Below are 19,358 nucleotides of genomic sequence, written 5' to 3'. Positions count from 1 at the left end.
GCATTGCTTTTTTATTACTTTTAATTCGGAGTCTCAATAACTGCCTGCCAACTTTCTCGCTGATCCAGAAGTCCACTGAGTGTGTCTTTTTATAAGAAAAGTAATCAGAAATCATATCAAACATATTATAAAGTCAGTGTAGAAATGCTATATAACTACATGCCCTCCAAATATTAATCTTCTAAAAAAGAATTAACAAGCAATTCATATGGACTCAATTTCTTACTAAATTATCTTGATTCCCCTTTCACAAGATCCTGAAAGAACACTTAAAGGTCAATTTGATAACATGCTTCTAGCATCACCTCTGCCCCACTGGACTGCACCATTTTCACTCATACATCTCGGATTATTCATTCACATGGCATCTCAAGAGAAAGCATCACCACAATTAGAGTGATAATACAACAGTAAGTACCTGCCAAGTACTCAGAAAAGAGAAGCCTACGAAGGTTTCAATCATATGTTGTTCCTGAAAGCCTGCGAGACCCCACAGGGAAGAGCTCTTCAAGTAAATGAGCTAACAACTAACCCATCGTCCCTAAGAAAGTGAACAGAGCCCATACAAAACAGCTCAATACACTTCACTGAGCAGGCTAGCCATGAACGCACTTGACACTGGAATAAAACTCAACCAATAAATCTCAGAGCTTTGCAAATAATTTTATTTCATGATTCCTTCAGCACACACGTACTAAGAACCAACTATGTGCAAAGTCTTTCAGGGATACAAAAAGTAAGAGACATGGCCCAGGCTTCTAATGAGTCTACCCTTAACCCAAAGAGATATCAAAAACACCCATAGAAAAAGGACACAAATCAAAATATTGAATATGTTGCCAAATAAATGTTTGGCAGAGACAAGGAGTTCAGTGGAAGACTATAGAAGAGATATTCCCATTGGCTGAGAGATAAGGAAAACCTTCAGAGAGAATTTGAGGGATAATGTAAAGGCAAGCAAACTGCAAAACTGTGATGCCAAGGATGACAGGTATTCCCCAGCAGACAAGGTCTGTTCAAAGTGATCGAAGCAAGTATGCAGTGAGTTCATGCGTTGAGTTACAGTGGAAATGTCATGTAAAATCCTCCTGCCCACATATGCGCATGAGTGCATGCAGACACGCAGACACACACACACACACACACACCAGAATGAAATGGCTGAATATGAAGTAGAGCAAACATTTAGTCTCTTTTCTTCCTCTATGCAGATTTCTGAATCTTACTGTTACAGTTCTGCATCCTGAAGGGAACCTAACCTTGACAGTCAATCTCGTAGTCATGCCTTCCCTCCTCCAAATCCTGTGTCACTTGCCGTCTCTATTCCCCATCTGGCCATTCTGTTTGACTTTATTTTGCCCTTTACGTTTTTATGAATATTACCTTCTTGGCCAAATTTTAATATATCTTGAGAGCAGATACCATGTCTCATATTTTCATTCCTTATACTTATTTTCATTTATTAATCTAACATTTCTGATACTACTATCTCTGGGTTATGAAAAAGGTCACTTTATATAACCTGGTAGAAAACAAGGGGAATAAAACACACCTCATCTTAACTATGTACTAAATAGAGTGAATTGAAGAATAAAAATATATGGGTCCCTTTCCACTTCAACCATATAAATGCTTTTAAAATAAGCATCCTTTAAATGTTACTCCAACTTCTTTAGGCTAAAAGATACAAACACATTTTAGTGCTAGTATTTACATTTATTAAACCAGAGCTTTATAATTACTTTGGAGTGGGCCCAGGGTATTATTATACCATTATTTGGTGAATTTTCATCTCAGATGACATCACCCTGAGTATTCAACCTCAGGGAGCTTTTAAAAGTTGACTACCTATTGGGTAGTCATCTCAAATTGCCATGGCAGTTGGCTGTAGAAACTGTATTAAAACATTTGGTTCCAATGTAAACTGTTTGGAATATCACATCCTCATATACAACCCTTTGTTGCAATCCCTCCCCTTGAGTTGAACCTATTAATGAATAGGATATGGCAAAAGTGACAGGATATGCCTCTGAGATTAGGTTACAATGACACTGCAGATTTTATCTTGCAAATCTTGCTCTCTCTTACCATCACTCCCTCCCTCCCTCATTTTGTCTATCTCTTTCTGAGCCCTCATCTGTGGGAAGCAAGCTCCCTTATGGGGAGTAGGCCTCTAGAGAGGCCTGGGTAGCACTGAACTGAGATTTTGGCTAGCAGCCACACTGGAGGCTGAGGCCAGCCGATAGCCACATGAGTGAGCGTGGAAGCAGATCCTCTCTCCGTCAAGCCTTGACATAACTGAAGCCTCAGAGAATGCCTTGATTGCAGCTTCATGAGAGACCGTGGGGTAGAGGCACCCAGATAGGCCACGCCCAGATCCTAAACGACGGAATCTGAGATAATAAATGTTCGTCGTTTTAAGACACTGAATGCTGGGGTAATTTGTTATATGGTCATAGATAACTAATACAATTTCATTAAATATTCGTATTCAGTCAGTGTTCAAATTCTCTCATTATCTTATGTATGATTTTTACAGTTGGTTTGCTCACATCCGGATCCATACAAGGTCCTAACACTGCATTTAGTCATATGTCATTTAAGTCTTCTTAACATTCAGCTTCTCTTCTCTCATTTTTTTTTCTTTGCCATTTTTCACTTTTGTCATTGGTAAAGCTGATATTGGAGACCGTGACACAGTGTAAAGACAATGGGTTAGCCAGTGCTTCCTGCTACCCCAATCTAGACCTAAAACAGCACTCTGGGAGAAAAGTTTAGATGTCCTGAGCAAGTACACTTTCCCAGAGTCATATCTCAAACTGCTCTGGCATAGACATAGCAGAGAAAGACCAACAGTCCCAGTAAATGGGAAATAAATGATCACCCATAGTGAGATCACCTTAGACTGAAATAAAATATGAGGGCTACACAATCAAATGTTTAATTTATTTATATCATAATTACTACAGAGGCCATTTAAAAATTACCTCTTGTTCTTATTATTCTTGAATAGAGAAAGTAAAGAATGCTTCTCACTGTAGTTTCCAGAGGAAGTCATTTTTTCAACATTAAACAGACTGACAAGGTGTCTGACCTCAATGAGTTTATAATCGGGGAAAGTTGATAAAATAGTCACACACATGCACACATGTGTGTGTGCGCACACACACACACACAAAGCGTGAAAGATACATGAACTTTAAAATTTTTGAAATGCTTTGAAAAAAAAGTAGGTTGCGGGCCGGCCGAGTGGGGCATTGGTTAAGAACTCGCTTGGGATGCCAGAGGGCCCCGGTTCGGATCCCACATATGAGGGCCAGTGACACTGCCCTCCACAGCTAAGATGCTGAACAACAGCTCAACCTGGAGCTGGGCTGCCGGGAGTCGCCGGTGACGGCGTAGGCTGCAGTCCCTGTGGTAGTGGATTGCCATGGGCTACCGTGTGTGGCCAGCAGCCAGTGTGAGCGGCCAGCAGCCGCAGTGAGCGGCCGTCCAGAAGCCGGCGACTGATCTGCCTCACCTGGGAAGAGCGCAATGATGGTGCCAACTTGGGCCAGTGAAGCAACGTCCTCCACAACTAGACTGAAGAAATAAACGACAGCAACTTGTCTGTTCCCCTTCCCCCAATTCTCCAGCGCTATTCCCGTCCCCCAATTCCCCAATAAAAATCTTTTAAAAAAAAGTAAGTTGCTGTGAAAACGTAACAAAAAAAATCGAATTTAGTCCAGGAGGTTAGGGAAGGCTTCCCTAAAGACAAAGCATTTGAACATACATGATAGAAATGAAGATATTGTAATAACCATATTGTAGACTTTAGATTTTATGCTAAAATCAACCACAAGATATTGAAGAGTTCTAAGCAAGAGAAAGGTAGGAAAGGATATGGATTTCAAAGAGAAAGGTGAATGGTTTGGAAAGGGTAAGAATGGATGTGCTTGGCTCAACATCTCTGTATTTGACACTACTCCTCTGATTTCACTATTCACTAGATGAAACTTCCAATGGCCATTCAGTTTCTTGATTTTCTTCTTCAGTCATCTTCTCATCCAGCTCAATCAACGCTGGTCTGACTATGGACCTTATAATTACCAACAGCTGCCCTCCATCCCTAATCTCGGTTTCAAGCATCTCACTCTCTGGCCATCGCATCCTAACCTCTCCAACTCATTTCCTCCACTAGCCATATTAGTTTCCTCTTGCTGCTGTAACTAATTACCACAAACTTGGTGGCTTAAAACAACACAAGTTTATATATAAGCCACCTGGTTCAATTATGGCCCGAGCTGAGCTGCCGCTGAGCTGCCAACAGGTGGCAGGATGGCTCAGCTAAAAAAAGAATAAGCCACATTCCGACTGGTAGTGATGGGGTAGGCAGAAAAGTAAAACCGAGCAAGAAAGAGAAGGAGGGAACTAGCCCCGGTTAGGAGGCCCCTTGCAGCTGCTCCTACTTGGGTCAAGGCCTTTTGCAGGTGCTCTCACTTGGGGCACAAACACCGTGCTTGCTCAGCAAGATATTGAGAACAAGGTATGTCGTTAGAAGAAAGAAAAATGCGGGAGAGACAGAGAAACCATCCTGCTTCTCTGGACCATTTTTAATGAGCATCTCAAATAAAGCATAAGAAATGAACAGATTCATGTTTACACTCTGAGAAACAACCTTGAGAAACAGAGGGGAGGATGGGACACCTCAGCAGAGAGAGAGAAGATAACAGAGAGGGAGAAGGGGGAACAATTCTACCCATAGAGATAAAAATCCTCACACAATGTAAGGAGAGGCTGCTTCCTTGTCTTGAGTTAGACCCCTCCATGTCTCGCTTTTACTAATAAGCTTCTTGCTGTTCTGTTCTGCACAAACTCTGTCTCTTGACTGAATTCTTAAAGAAGACAAAGAGCTGAAGTACAACGTCATTCCTGGTTCCAGTAGGAGGGGCAGAGATGCAAAATGGGCTAGTCCCAAACCTCCATGTGGCGGATGAAAATTGGGAGGGATATCTCGGCAACAGAGATTCCCCACAGAGAAGCAAGAAACCCCAGCTCCACACCAAGTGCCGCAGCCCAGAGTACTGGTGCCAGGAAAAAAAGCCCCCAAAACATCTGGCTGTGAAAAACAGTGAGAATTCTCACCATCTGGGTGAGAGAGAGGGTGGTGGGAAACGTCCTATTAAATGGCCAGCACAGGTACTCACCCTGGGCTCCGGCAGAGCGATAGTGACTCGGGGGTCATCAGAGGCCTATAGAGGCAGACTGAGGTGTGCGGCTTCAGGCGAGGACTGGAGAGACAGTCCCCGTTTTTCCTGTGTTCCATGCAGCTGGGCAGGCAGCTGCCATCTTTAATGTGTTGAGCCCGCCCCCTATACTCACAGCCAAATCTGAGTCTGATTGGCCTGGTGAGCTCGTTGCTTCACCCTATTGACTCACCGAGATCCTGCCTCACTCAATTCCATACAGCAGGGAGCTTTATCATCAGCAGAACCTTATGGGAACTGGCAACCGGCAGCAGGCATCAGTGTGTCCTGGCTTTTTGTGAAGCTACTCCAGACCCAGTACTGGTGTCAGCCGTCCTCAGTTTGCAGCATGGCCTCTCCCACGCACCTCCAGGTAGAGAAAAAGCAGTAAATAACCATGTATCACTTTGTAGCTTTTACCAGTTAGTCCTTGGCAGGTCACAGGCAGTAGCTGAGCCTGCACTGGAGCTCCTCCCAAGAGGCCCCAGAACCAAAATACATGAAGGTTGACTTCAGACCACAGCAGGCACTACCCAATTAGCCCCACAAAGCGGCACACACGAAGGACCAGAGCCCACTGGGGTGAATCTCACTTCATATGGTAAATGCCCTGCACAGCAGCCCATAAGCTGTGGACATGGCCAAACTCCACAGCCAGTCAGCCTGAGGGTCAATACCACCCACCGACATGCCAACAGCAATCAAGGCTCAACTATAACAAGAGAACACGCTGTAACTGAAAAATTTAAAAAGGAAGGAAAAAAGAAAAACAAAATTTTCTTCAGTTTATTACACATGAATAACACCTACCATTAAAGGAATTATATATCATATATTCATAATATATATATAATAAATTATGTTATATATAAAACACACGTTTATTATAATTCTAGTTTACAATATCTTCAGAATTCAAAATAAATTGTGTCTCACTAGCTGAAATCAAGATGTCAGCAGGGACCTCTCCATACTTAACCCATCAGCAAAATTTGGAGTAGTTGAACACTTCCTTCTTGTCAAAACACTTTTCTTTACTTGGCTTTACGGACACCACTATCTCTCAGGAGTCTTCTCAAACCTATGGATATGCTTCTTGGTTTTCATTACTGGGTCCTCTTCTTTCTAATCTCAAACATTGGAGTATTCTAGGACCCAGTTCTCATGTATCTTCTCCTCTATCTATCTCACTATTCAATTGATCTTATCTTGCTTATGGTTTTAATTACCATTATAATGTATGCTTGCCGATCTCACTGTACTTCCACTAGAAAGTGCCTCATTCTAGATGTGGTCTATTGTAGTGGGTCAAAATCCAGAGCTTCCAAAAGCTCTGGAAGCAAGTTGTTTTGCATTCAAGGTATTCTGCCACTTAGTAACAATGTGGCCTTGAGCAAGTTAATATTATATGTCCCACTCTCATCTGTAAAATGGGGTTAAGAATAGTGAGCCCACAGGGATACCGTGAGGACTAAGTGAGTGAATAATATGTAAAGAGCTTAGAACAGTGCCCAGCATATTAATTATTCCAGATACTTAGGGAAACAACTGGGAGTCATTCTAATGTCTTTCCCTTATACCTACAGCCAACCCTATCAGCAAATGTTCCCTTCTACCTTCAGAACACATCTGAAATCTTATAGCTTCTCACCATTTCAATTAATAATACCTTAGTCTAAATCTAAGTTATAACCTCAGGTGATTATCTCTCATCCTATTTATCTCATTAGCCTGATAACTGGCCTCACCGATTCTACTCACTCCCTTAAAATTAGTTTTTAACACAGCAGCCAGAAGGACTATATTAAGTTGTAAGTAAAATTACTCACCTTATCTGCTCAAAACCTCTAATGGTTTTATATTCACTCAGAGTACAAGCCAAGGCCCTTACAATGGCCCCAAGGCTGTATATTATTGTGCCATAGTCTATCGAGGTTCTTAACTCCTACTGTTGACTCCATCAATTACTCCTCTCTGATCATGCTGGTCTCCATAAGTTTCCTCAGATATTCCAAGTATAGCCCCACCTAAGAGGCTTTGTACTGACCAAAAAAACCCTCTTATTTATAAGGCTCCATACTTCTTTACCCTACTTTATTCTTCTCCTTAGCACTTTCCACTGTTTGGCATACTACATATTTATTATCAATTCTCACCTCCTCCAATTCAACTGTCAACTTCATGAGGGCAAAGAGTTTGATTAATCTAAAGTTGTATTCCCAATGCCTACAACTATTTCTAAATAGTAATCACTGAATGAATGAATGAATCAATCAATCAATCAATCAATCAATCATTCAATGATTTTAAGTTTCATGCAACCAGTTAAATAATGTTGACATTCAGGGAACTAAGAAAGATACCCCAAAAAATATATTTTGATTCAAAATAGTTGGTTTGGTAGTGGATATGTTGAGGTTTTTTTTGTTTGTTGGTTTTTTGTTTTGTTTTTTAAAGATTTTTATTGGGGAATTGGGGGATGGGAACAGTGCTGGGGAATTGGGGGAAGGGGAACAGACAAGTTGCTGTCGTTTTGTTCTTCAGTCTAGTTGTGGAGGACGTTGCTTCACTGGCCCAAGTTGGCACCATCATTGCGCTCTTCCCGGGTGAGGCAGATCAGTCGCCGGCTTCTGGACGGCCACTCACTGCGGCTGCTGGCCGCTCACGCTGGCTGCTGGCTACACACAATAGCCCATGGCAACCCACTGCCACAGGGACTGCAGCCTACGCCGTCGCCGGCGACTCATGGCAACCCAGCTCCAGGTTGAGCTGTTGTTCAGCATCTTAGCTGTGGAGGGCAGTGTCACTGGCCCTCATATGTGGGATCCAAACTGGGGCCCTCTGGGGTCCCAAGCCAGTTCTTAACCAACACGCCACTTGGCCGGCCCAATATGTTGAGTTTTAATGTAAATGTGCCTTTGGGACACCCAGATGAACAGTAGGTACATATGTCTGGAGCCCAGGAGAAAAACTGAGATGTAGATGTAAGTGTTAGGGTCATCTACAAAAACATGATCATTCAAACCATACAAGCTGGATGAAATGCCCAAGGGAGAGAACATACAGTGAGAAAAGAAAGGAGTTCTATTGGACATTTGAAGAATTCCAACATAGAAGTGAAGCCAGGAAAGAATTCCACAGAAAGGGGAAAGAAAAGTTAAGGAAGAGGATAAGGGGCTGCACAGAGTGAGCAGATCACTCTAAATTATTAGTTTGAAGTTTGCTGGGAAGAAAATGTTGTTAAAGGGAGTGATAGAGGCAGTGCTAGAGAGCGCCAGGACCCAGAGGTTTCATGTTAGGGAGGCTAGAATGTAGAGTGGGAGCCCTAAAGGTGCTAAGATGAAAAATATAGTCAGATTGAACTATAATAAATGGAGTAAGGGCCAGGTTTCAGAGAGGCTGAACATTTGTAATGACATCAAATTGTGAAGGCTGCCACCTTGGCTTTCAACATATTTCATCTTTGAATGCTCAATCAAAAATATTTTTGGCAAAGGACTTCTGTGTGTCTAGCTTCATTAAAATCCTTCAGAAACATTGGGACAAATTACTCCAAAGAATGTATTTTGGTTGAATCACACAAAGTTTAAAGAGCTTACGATCAGGATGTCTCAATCTTTCCATAGCGACTGAAATTTTTCTGTATTCAATCACCTAAAAGGAGTTATTTCACAATATATAAACCAAATGAGTGGCTAAGTATATCCCATTTGGTTTTTCTCCCACCAATTAACCTTAATAGCTTAGGGAATAAATGTTATGATTCCTCAGGCTTTCAGAAGTAAAGTGGATTTTTAAGCACTTTGTATTACACAAGAAATTTACATAGGAATATAAAAGGAAAATTAATCAGAGGAAAGGGTCATCATCACCCATCAGGGATTAAAGATGACTTAGATATGCAAGAACAAGCAGGGGATATTGTTTATAATCAAGGCAGCATCAGAATATAAAGTGGCAAATACCATTGACACAGCCTTAAACCACTTACAGCATTGATTGAATCCACAAATATTTTATTCAACAATGATTGCTCAATCACTGTAGTTTTCTTTAAAACACAAATGTCCTACTCTCTTAGGAATAGGCTTTATCCAATGAGCACATATTACAGAAGGGTTTTCCCACAGATATCTTACTAGGTCTCTCACTCACTTTTTTGAGATATTATCTCATGTCACCCTCTCAGATGAACTTTTTCTGACAATCCACCTACAATTGCAATCCTTCTATAATTTTTGCACTTCATCTATTATTAATTCATGTATTCACTATCTTTGCTCCCTACCCTACCAATTAAAATGTGGCATCTTTCATAGTAGAAACTTTGTTGTGTTTTGTCATGGACATAACCCCAATACCTGATATATAGTAGGGACTCAAGAAATATTTGTTTTAATTAATTAATTAATTAAACTTACTTATTTGAAGGAGAGGCTATAGAAAATTAACTTTATACTGCTTTTTAAAGCTACTTTAGGTTTATAACTGTTCCAGAGAAATGACATAATATAAAAGAATGATATGGAGGAAAGTCTTACAGATAAAGATTTTAGAAGTTTGACTATTTATCCTAGCTCTGCCGTTTCCTAGCTATGCAATTTGAGTAAATTCTGAATACTTTATGCATCAAGTTTTTCATTTATAAGTATAACCACTATTCTTCCAGAAAACCAGAAGTAAAACCTGTAGATAAAGCAAAGCTAACTTCGTTAGACTTAACTGCAGTAGATGAGACCATGACAAAACCTTGATCATGTACCAGATCTCAAAAGTCAGAGAAAAGAGAGCATTCATAGCATTTTAATGCCTGAGCTGGGTGATTTTAGAGTATGTCATTCAAGGACTGCAATGCGGCAGAATGTATGACAATACTTTTGGATAGTTTGGCCCATGGAAGTGAAGGTCTTGAAGGAATCCTTGATGAGCAAACTGATAGACTTGATTTAAAAAAAAAAAATACTGGGGCGGCCGGTTAGCTCAGTTGGTTAGATTGCGGTGCTCATAACACCAAGGTTGCCGGTTTGATTCCCACATGGGCCAGTGAGCTGTGCCCTCCACAACTAGAATAAAACAACTACTTGACTTGGAGCTGATGGGTCCTGGAAAAACAGTTCCCCAATGAAAAAAAAATGTTTTTAAATACTGTTTTAGTAGGTTCACAGTTTTATCTTCTTGGATTCAGTACATTCTGGAATAGGAAATTAAGTGAAGTTTCACTTGTTCTCAAAATTGGGAAAGTAAAGTGTGCCTGTATCCAGTATTGTCTAACATAAGTACAAGAAATTATATTGGTTTCAGTCCTGAAACGTGAGGGCGATAATCCTTGCCCAGCTTGCAAAATGATAAGAATCAAATCAGAAAATGTGTTTCGGAAGTTATTAAAAGGAACGTTGCTATTATTATAATGCTCAATGCAATAAATATTTATTGAACTCTTATCTTGTACAGGAAATAGAATTAATCCATGGAAATGATTGTGAGACATGGTTGTTATGTTCAGGGACTTTACAGTTTGGTCAGATGGTTAATACCAACAGTGCAAAAAACTAAACAAAAAACCAGAATAAGGTATGTGTACGAGGAAGTTACCAAAAAAATGTGCAACAAAAAGTTAAACAAAAACCCTATGATTGATAGTGATTTGATAAAATATTTGTGGAAGAGGGGCATTTGAGGTAAATTTGACAGAGAGAGATGATTTTGCCAGTTGCATGTGGGGATAAGTGCATGTCAGGCAGAAAAAAACAGCCTGAACAAAAGAACATGACATGTTAAGGAATTGTTTGCACAGAAAAGCATTCTACGCCCAATAGTTTGGGGAAAGTGGTAAAAACTAAACAAGTCTCTTTACTTCAGGCCGTCACACTCTTTCATATGTGCACATGCATTCGTTTCCAAGGAGGGCACACAGTACGCAGCCTTCCTGAACTTGTAATCATGAAACAAGTTCTTCCCCTGTTTTAGAGTATCTCATGGACCTGTTGCTACCAAACATATTCTAGTTGATATGAGAATGGAGAGAGGTAAGACAGCTGGGGTACGGGGAGGAGAAAGGCCAGGGAAGAGGCAAACATTTCTGTTTTCCTGGACTAAAAAAAGCTCTGTGGGTCCAAAGTTTAAAAAATGGTGAGCACTACAGTGAAGAATATATATTTAATTCAGTAGCAGTGGGGAAAACTATCAACAGAGTATGCAGAAATTATGATTGAACATTGCTTTACATGGATCAGTTTGTCACATTTTCTAAGATACACTAGGACAGAGAGAAAAAGGAATCAGGAAGGAAGCTTCATTGTTCCACAGTCCAAATAAAAACTATAAAGAGACATACCTGGGCATAGGGGGCTTAGGGTGGGGGTGGCAGTAATGATAGAAATGAGATTCAACAAACAATGAGGTAAAATCTACAGCATAGGACATAGAACAGGAAAGAAGAGATGGAGACTAAGTCAAAGGTGATGCTGAGTTGTTGAGCTTGGTTGCTGGGAGAATCCTGGTGCCAGTGATCATTCGGAAGTCAGGAAAATCTTTGGAGGTAGATGGTTAGAAAAGGGGATGAAAGCAGTTTTTTGACATAGTGAATTTCTTATTCGACTTCTTTTAAAAGGAATGCTTTATGTTCATAATGTTAACACCTCTATATCTGTGTAAGGACAATACTTTCAAGAAATGTTATTTTTCCCAGAATATAAAAGTTTCATGATTTTTAACTTTCCAGGATAAATCTAATGTTATTAAAACATATTTTATAAGTTAATTAAATATTCATTATACATTCCATATACATGCAAAACACATCTCTTAGTTATACCTCCTATGTATTAGAAAGTACCTTTAAAATGTGTCAAAGCAAATACTTGTCTTAATTTATCCAAACTAATTCTCTGTCTTGGAAATAAAAGTTTCCAATCTGCAGAACCATACTTTGTGCAGATAATTAGCACTATGTAAATAACTAAGTATTAGACTGATTAAGAAGGAGAAGACCATAAGTTGAGAAAAAAATAGCTTCTCAAGTGGGTGCTAAAGTCAATACTGTAAAAGAAGGTTTAAATTCTGCCCAAATTGCTTCGATGTTCTCCCCCAAATTGTCTTGCGTTAAATATCATCCATTAATTCAGCCTAAGATGTCTTCATTTCATTTACATAACACAAGTCTTGTCACAGTATGAAATTACCTAAAATAGTATGTCTTTGGGCAAAAATAGGCAGACAGCATTGGCGAGAAAAGCTTGAGAGCACTGAGATCCCCTACAGAGACAGAGATTATGTGTCTGGTTTCCTAAATACCAGAAACAAGATTGGATTAAAACTGTGCCATTGAGAGACTCCCAAATGTAGCTGGGTGCTATCCAAGATTCTTGCTTCCTAAATGTACCTGATTCCCAGGGGGAAGGAAGGAGGGAAATGGGGAAATAGAATTTATTTTTCCTCATTCATGATTGCGGGGGCAACTTTGTTTGAGTAGATGGCACAAGGAAATGAAATATCCTTTCCATGGTTATGATTTGGGTAGTTTTCTGTGACCTTGGGAAAGGTTTTCTGTCTCAACATAACCATCTATAAAAATCTGTCCCTTAGATTTGGGGGTTTGTTTAATTGGTAAAGCGCTCCAAGGTGCTAAATAAAAAGTACTAGACAAGTATGATGTGTTTTCCTTTTTAAGTCCATTTTGAAACCACAGTGAAGCAGTGTTAGAAGATCTCTACGTTCTGCTAACCAATAGGAAGACAAGCTACTTATAGATCAATTTAGGGCAGAGAGTACAGAAGAGAAGAGAGACATCTCTGGAAAGATACATGCCTTTGAAAAGCACATGGAGACAGAAAGAAAACAGGGGAAAATAAAGATAAAGTTGCTATGGACAAAATGACTGGCTCCTGAAAGGAATAGGTAAAGCGCTGAGGGTGGGGTGGTGTAGGCAATAAAATGATTCTGTATGCAACTGTAATAATGGATATAATGTCAAAACCCAGAGAACTTTACACCACAAACAGTGAACCTTAATATAGACAAATTTTTTTAAAAACACTTTTGTAGGAGATCAAGGCATCTCAAGATGGAATGAAGACTATGACAAGAGAATCTAAGTCTAGTACAAATGTACAAAACAATCTCACTGAAGAGGATGGGGAGCAAGGGCTGGCGAGCTAAGTAACTCTGGAAGGAGTGGAATCTGGACAACTAAAGGCAAAAGAAACTACACAGCCAGCCCCAGCCAAGTGGCTCAGTTGGTTAAGAGCTCGCTCAAGGGTGTGAGCTCTGAGCAACAGCGGTTTGAGTCCCAGCCCAAGCTGAGCTGCCACTGAGCTGCCAACAGGTGGCAGGATGGCTCAGCTAAAAAAAAAAAAAGAAGAAGAAAGAAACTACACATAAGCACTGTAGTCAGGTGATAATGTTTTTCCAGTGGGATTATTGGCTAACAATTATCATTCTATTATACATGTAAACTGGAGTGGCACAATTAATGGCTTCTCACTGCTGGAGTATGAGTTTACAGACAAGCAAGAGTAAAAGGCTAGAATGACCCATGTGGTCATAGAATGGAGTTGAAGACATCAGTAGAACTCAGATTTGGCTTAATATAGATACAGGTGTTTATCTGTAGAAATACTTATAGATACATATATATATATATATATATATATGTGGATTAATATGAGTACATATATTTTTTACACTGTCATTGAGAGAACCTAAAAGAAATGGCACTGTACCTGACCTTAGTCTTGGCCTCCAGTACCATTCTCCAATAAAGGAACCAGGATCCTTGGAGAAGTGGCTGATTCTAAGACTAAAGCAGGAAATACATAAAATGAGCTCTGCACATATTTTAGTGCCAGAGAGGAGTGCTCAAACACACACACACACACACACACACACACACACACACACACACACATAATGATAGAGTCTTTTATGATAGATAAAGGAATATTGCAGCCAACTGAAAAGCTTTCAATGGCCAAATCTGGTACATTTTGATTAACAAAAATTAATTAGTATTGCATTATAAGCCAAAGTATAAAATAAATATTTATGAGCCCATACTGATATAAATAAATAAATAAATAAAACAAAAAAAGAATTCCAAATAGTCAGTGCAGATATTCTGCCCTCAAAAATATTTCAGTCATCCTTATTTTTCTTTTGCAATAACACATACAGAGAAAAAATTCAATAAACTTTGTTGAACTTTGGTTTGAGAACTGCCAGATAGAAATCTGAGTGGATATGTTTGCTAAATGGAGGTATTCTGTGTTACTTATGAAAACAGCTCTCATTAATCCCATCACATATGTAATTCAACTATTCACTTACTTTATCATATGGTAGAATACAATTTAAATACGCTGACAAACAAATTCTTTGTTCCCAATTAAAACTTGCCCCAAGGTCAAGGCTTTCCAATCTCATCACCTCTGGAAAGGGCTTACATAGCCAAATCAGAAAGGGCTTACATAGTCAATTTACTGGCTTTTGAAATTCATGGAAGAAATAGTAATTTAGAAAGCCAGACTTTTTTTTTTAATCTTAAAAGCTAAGTTTTGTATTCCAAAACTTAGAATATGTTTTGTATTCCAAAACTTTGATTTGAGGTGTCAAATGCAAATTTCTGAAGGAAAAGGGATATGAAGTCCAGTGCATAAATAAAGGATTGGACAAAGACAATTGTGTTAATGTAGGTTCATCAATTATAACAAATGCACCACTCTGGTCAGGGATATTATAATAGGGGAGGCTATATATATATATATATATATATATATATATATATATATATATAGTATGTAGGAAGTCTCTGTACCTTCCCCTCAGTTTTGCTGTGAAATTTAAACTGCTCTAGAAAATAAAGTCTTAATTTAAAAAAAAAGAAGAAGAAGAAAAAGACTGGATGAAAGTTCATGCTAACTCACTCTTAGAGTTTGATCAGGTCTAGGGGAGGAAGAGGATCTGAAGGAAGAGAAATGAATGGTGAGAAAGATGTTCCTGCTCCCTAGCCCCTAATATCAATTGTTTCTGGGAGGAAAGGGGGCAGGGATGGGACCAAGGGAGGTTGCCCATGATAGAACCCACAAGAGACTTTTCTGTCTGGACCCTGAGTGATGGAAGGGAAGGTTTCAACAAATAAAACTGAAGTAGATCCTCAAGTCTTCTGCCAACCATGAAGAATTGAAGGAGCACCTGGAAGTTTCCCCTAATGTCAAGAGACGTTATAAGAGAGAGACAGGGAAGGACGGCCTCCAGGCACAAAAGCACCCACCTGTCAAGACGGATGGCTAGGAAGGTGGTGATGTTGGTCAGACTAAGAAAAGCCATCTAGTCCAAACGGGATGGTTTTAGAAAAGAAAAGCAATGTGGTTCAAAGGGATAACGAGCAGACCAAAAAAGTTGACTTCAGAATTACACTGTGAACATTATGAACAGGGACTAAGTCTTAAAACTCTTAGCAGAGTGCTACATACTAGGTAAACAGTGATCAATCAGTAATCAGGGAATAATCACAACCTACATGATATGTTTTTAATCTCTAGAGAGTGTTGTTGATGTTATTGCTTAGAGTGTCTATGAAAATCACATTAGTACTATGGGAAAAAAATGGCCCCCTACAACCTCTCTGGCAGAAAACACAACTCACACCTTTATTCTGTACTCCAGCTCTTCCTTGAATGCATCCAGCATGCTCCTACTTTAGGGAATAGATATTTGATAATTATCCAACCTGAAATATTCTTACTCCAGATATTTGCAAGGCTCTCTTCCCTCATAATTAGGTCTCTGATCCAATGTCACCTTATCAGAGAGGCTTTACCAAACAAGTTTATCTAAAAAGTAAATACACATGTGCAGGTGTGTGTGCACACACACACACACACACGCACACGTGCGCACACATTCACATACTTCCAAACATTCCTCATTCTTATTATTCTGCTTTATTTTCCTCTACAGCCCTCATTACTACCTGATACAGTATGTGTTTATTTGTTTATTATCTGTCTCCTGCCATTACAAGGTAAGCCCTGAAAGAGGAAATTTTGTCTGATCTGAACAAAGCTATGTTCCCAATTCTATAAGAGTGCCTGGCACATAAACATTCAATAAATATTGGGCCAATGACAGAATGAAATTTTCAAGGGGCAGCCAAGACATTTCTGTGTTAGAGCTTAATGTATAAATTATTTCTTGAAATAAGTCTCATATCAGCTGGAGCTTTCTAATATTTTTCATTATAGAGATTTTTATTGTTACTGCTTTTGTTTTAATGGAATGTGACTTGCTGTAGAACGATCTTTTATATTAATTTTTTCAAAACACCTGGAAATTGACCATTTTCTTGTATCTGGGCTAATTGCATTATTTTCTGCACAGAGTTTTCTCATCAAATCCAGGTTGTATAATAATAATTGCATTTTTAAAGTATCTTTTAAATTCAGGCTGCAAATAAAACAGGTACAGGCCTAACTTTGTTAGAACCAAAGGGCAAAAAGTTAACAAATATAAACCCTATTGGTTCTTAATCAACTGGTACACATATTTGTCTACCTACTGGAAATCTTAGCCTCCAGCCACCGGAAGCCCTTACCCTGTACTATCAAAGAAGCCTATTCTTGTGCATTTGTTTTTAATGGCTCCATGTCCATCAGAGTACACAAACTCAGATCCTGACTGAGGCTGCTCATTTTGCTCATAATTAGTTCTCTTGATCATCTTTGGTGGCACATCATCTGCATACCTAGAAACAAGCTTTTCTCAGGCTCTGCTGTCCTTCATTAAACTCCATTTAAATTGGAGACTTAATAAGCAGAGGAATTGCCTAACTTGTTAGCATATTCCTGGTTCATGTTTTCAGATATTCTCTGAAATATTGGCTGATATATTTCCCTACAGAAGCCAAAGTTTCTCAAATTAATGGTCTTGAGCAACGGGCTCTTAAAATTTTCAAGCCCCGCCATGAATAGCAAAAAGGTAGTGCATATAATTTCTTCGAAATAAGTGGGTGTAAGGGGGTGAAACTGCAAGCTGTTATATTCAAGGAAAAGTTTAATAGTGTTGTCTTAGAGAGTTAATGTAGAATTATTGTTTCTGAAAAAAATGGGAGATTTTTCTTAATTTGGACCAGGTACATTAAGGCCCTCCTTCCATACCAACTAGATTCTAGGGTGGCATGGAGAGGAAATACTTTTTAATATAATGCTGGACTTAACGGAAGGTAATGGAAACCTCCAATCCTTTCCTACAGCTCTAGCAGTAAAATTGAACAAACAAAAATATTTCAGCTGTGATTCTGATATAGGGTGATGAATATTAAGTAAACGAGAAGGATTCTGTGGAGACAACACACTGGCCAGGCCTGCTGTTTGGAGACTAGGTGGTGGCCCAGAGTTTGGAGTGGTTGCAAAACCAAAGCCTCCTGCCTTGAATTCTGAACTCTTAAAGGAAGCTCATGTTGTGGAAAGTTGGTAGTATCTTTAGTTTCTGATAGAAGCAAACACAAAATTTCTTTCTGTGTGCCAACGGCGTTACACAGGTGGTGCAAACATGAAAGACCCTGGTTAGGGACACTTACGTTCTTTTCATCTCTCCCCTGTCTCCCCACTGTCTCTCTGCTTATTTGCTTCCTCCTTTGCTTCTAATGCTGAAAGAGCAGCCAATGCCTCCTCTTGAAATGGACTCGGTAATGTGCAGACAATCTTACAACACATAAACTCAAGATGAGATCATGCAACCAAAGGCCCCCTTGTCATTTTTCATGAGAATGTGCATTTCTGCTTATCATTCAACCATCAACTTTGCAATGCTGAGCTAGACACCAGGAGAAAGAAAAAAAATAAAAATAAAAGGCATGGTTCTTACCAGTAAAAATGCATGAAAAATAGGTTATCCACAGCACATTGGCAGGGGGAAAATGACTAGAAATGTTTTCAAAACGATGCATAAATGAATACAAATGATCACATTGTAAAGAAACAAAACCACACAAAAGAAATGTAAGATGAATTTTACATCATAATGGAATGGCATCACAAAGGGAAGGCTTCCTGGAAAGTGGAGTAGAACCAGGATTTAGAGGTGTGTCAGGGGAGGAGGAGGGATAGAGGCCAGCAACAGGCTGCTCCTCTTCTGAAAGTGGTGGCAGGGTTAGCTCAGGTGTAGGATGCTCATCGGGCTCTCTACACTGTGTAGCTTCCCAGTCCTGTTTACTTGATGCTGTTTTCCTCTCTGCCACACTGCCTGGGCACTTCATTTTCGCACAGCGTCCATGCGATGGAAAACAGCTCCACTCTCCGGCATGACAACTGTTACAAACGTGTTCCATCCCTAAAATATATAAAATCTGCTGGATTTCTTGAAAGCAAAGTAGAGAAATACAAATGCCATTCATCTTCTGCCCTAGCTCTCCAAACTCTCTTGAAAAAAAATTATTTCATTTTGGACTTTCTGAGGGCGAAACTAAAATTCTAAGATGTAAGGGCCTTGAGGGCTAGGAGTGGGAACCCAGAGCTAGGGCGTTCAGCAAGAAGAAAATGAAAGTATGAGAATGGCAGAAGAATTGATCATGAAAAGAGGCAGAAAAGAGGGCTTACATCAAACGTTCCAGGCAGAAGCCTACACACCAAAATTTCTAAACTTTAAGAATTTTATAAAGTTTATTTCCTTCCAAGATTCTTTATGTTTAAAGGTGTCGTAAAAAGCACAGTTCCTTTATAGCCTCCCAGTTCTGCTTGTCGTTCCACTGGACCTTTAGCAAAGTAAAAAGCCGACGGTCAGAATAAGTGGTTTCAGCAGCTGCTGCTCGAGGCTTTGATTTGGGGAGAAGGAAGGCCTCATGTCTGGCCTTTCGCCCCGCAGATTAGGTTATATGCAGCAGTTCTGACATCTTTGCAGCAGTGGGGAGCTATATGCTTTCTCCTCCCCTTTCTTGGTCCATTTTTGTCTAGTTGTTCTCACATTTCAAGATATACTTCATGGGAAGATCTCAGTAACTAGTGGGTAAATCTCTATTAAAATTTGAACAAACAAATGGCCCAACTTTCCAAAAATATAGAATAGAGACCCAATCTTCTTTCTTTCTTTCTCTCTCTCTCTCTCTCTCTCTCTCTCTCTCTCTCTCTCTCTCTCTCTCTC

Source organism: Hipposideros armiger, unplaced genomic scaffold (assembly GCF_001890085.2).
Source record: "Hipposideros armiger isolate ML-2016 unplaced genomic scaffold, ASM189008v1 scaffold_370, whole genome shotgun sequence".
Taxonomy (NCBI): Eukaryota; Metazoa; Chordata; class Mammalia; order Chiroptera; family Hipposideridae; genus Hipposideros; species Hipposideros armiger.
Note: the sequence above shows the minus strand (reverse complement) of the source record.